This window comes from Camelina sativa, chromosome 17 (assembly GCF_030686135.1).
Source record: "Camelina sativa cultivar CO46 ecotype springtype chromosome 17, ASM3068613v1".
Taxonomy (NCBI): domain Eukaryota; kingdom Viridiplantae; phylum Streptophyta; class Magnoliopsida; order Brassicales; family Brassicaceae; genus Camelina; species Camelina sativa.
Window position 1 is genome coordinate 33,238,603 of NC_141896.1, and position 2,468 is coordinate 33,241,070.

The window sequence follows — 2,468 nt, forward strand, 5'->3', positions numbered from 1 at the left end:
TTTGGGAGGATAGTCTCCAAGTAGTCTTGCATCAACGCATTGCTTCACTCTGTCTTCACTTAGTTTAGGGGTTTCCTGCGACAACACACAATATCTTTAACATTAATTCATTTCTAAGGAACATTTAGAGTCGCAGTAATCAATATAAACACACACACACACACAAAACAAAAACAACAGAATTGTGGAAAAATCAATTCCACAAGTAAAGTCAATACTATATCAGAAAATGTAAATTCAAGTTACTCTACTCCACAAGTAAATTCAAGTAACAGCAACCACTCAGTCAGGTTACTTACACTTTCTTTAGAATTGTTCTCTTAGATGTTTGTGTATTACATTACATGTCAGTTGTCGAACAGAAACAGACTATTAAGTACTACTGGTGTTGATAATGTGTAATTAGGGATCACAATTCGATAATTCTGTACTTTTTAAATGGATATGCAAATACGAACTAGGCTACCTTTGTGGGTTTGGATAAAGAGACATGTATGCTTGTATCAATTATAAAGACAAAACATGGTTAGTATCGAGATGTATTAGAGCTTAACGGGTAAGGGAAATGGATATGATCATGATTAGAAAGTCGCGTTTGGAGATAAGCTGTGTGTTCACTAATTGGTTTTATTTATGTTCCTTCCTCCAGGTGACACAGCCAAGGAAGTGTCTAAAGTGTCTACCCCCAAGATCATGATATGAGAGGGTTGATAAAGTGAAGATTCCTTTTCATAAATTGCATTTGTATAACTAGTTTGGCATCAGAGTGTTTGTTGTTGTGATCCTTGTTTAATTAATCTCGTAAGTAAACAATGCCAGTCAAATAAGGTAAGATCGATCCTCTTTTGGATTTATTTTCAAGGCATTCATTATGGATCCGTTGGAGCCTATAACTTGATTAGGTATTTGTTTAGTTGAATTAAATCGAAACAAAAAGTCTTGTTACATGAAATGAACATTTTTGATACCATGGTGATCAAAACTTGATCATTACGTTCTTTCATATATTATTATTACAAATGGTGAATAAAATACATGATTATGCATATATATATATGGATATGTATAATAATCTTATTTAGAATAAACGGAACAGAACATAGGGAATATCAGTTTCATTTTCATAATTTGGAACCTGAGGATGATGAATGGTCGAATTTACAAGCTGGACCGGATTTGCAAAGGCCGAAGCGACTGAAATCTGGGCAAACGGTTTGATTAGGTCTTAACGGTAAGCCTTTGTTATTGAGGGCCAGTCCAGACTCTATCGGGGTTGTATTCATGGGGTGATGGTATTCGCATTCTTTCAGATCACAGTTTCCTGTTAGAAGATAGTTGCTGCATTCAGGTATGCCTGGACGTGTTGGCATTTTTTTGTCAGACATATTTTCTCTTCTCTTATTAGACTTGGTATTGTTTGCATATACTTGATTATGTTCTACCTGTATATATAAATATATATATATATATATATATATATATATATACATTAGAAGAAGATATCTAGCATTAAATACTCAAATGACATGTTTTGAAGAAATATATAATCATTAACATTTTATGTATATAGTTATAATTGTAATAGTTTTTTTTTAGTGATTAGATTTACCAATAGATATATGCATTCAATTATATAATACTTTTTTAACTACATGTGACATAAGTCATTATATTTCATGAGTTATAAAGCTTTTTCAGAGAGGATACACCATCATATTTTATAAATTAGATACAGAAGTTATTATGCATACAAAAGTCAATTATGTATAATAATTACAATCTCTAAAAAATAATTATTATCTTTTTATAATAATTTTCATTAATTATAATTTTCTGTTTTAATTGTTAAAATATATTAAACAAATTGTTCCAACTGTTTAATTAACCATCTATATATACATTTTCCAAGTACATTTAGCAAATAAATCCTGAAGTTGCCACCTATTTACAAGACTGCCACTAGCATTAAATATTTATATTTTATAATTTACAATTTATTAAATTATGATAAGGTTTTCAATTTTTATAAATAATTATTCTCCCATAATCCCAACTTTCCAAAAAAATTGGAACCACTACTATTTGCATTAAATACTAATTTGATAATTAATTAAATAAATATAAATTTCCTTAAATTTGACAAAATTTCTTCTTAATCAAAGTAATAATATTTTTGCGGGTTAAAATCATTAAATCTGTTGCGGATCAGAGCTCACATGGCGGGTTAACACATATTATCACGTTTTCACCATTAAAACAAAACTAGAAGAATTGAATTAGTAAAATGTTCATATATCTTAATCCTGTAAACTCAAGCGAGACATATAGGTGCAGACTATATACTCCCATGGGCCATGGGGTTTGTAGGATAATTTTTTGTGGGTTAAAGTATAAAATTCTGTTCCAAAACCGACCTGACATTATGGGTTTGAACTAATACTAAAAATATTAATTTATTTCATATATTT

At 29.8% G+C, this 2,468-nt stretch overlaps 1 pseudogene across 1 annotated transcript; it reads right to left on the reverse strand.

Annotated features, from left to right (window-relative positions):
* Nucleotides 1-958: 958 nt before the first annotated feature.
* On the reverse strand, nt 959-1,462 carry LOC147924651 (zinc finger CCCH domain-containing protein 13 pseudogene; annotated as a pseudogene). Its single transcript, XR_015585931.1, has one exon. The product of XR_015585931.1 is annotated as a zinc finger CCCH domain-containing protein 13 pseudogene (transcript).
* Between the last annotated feature and the right edge of the window lie 1,006 nt (nt 1,463-2,468).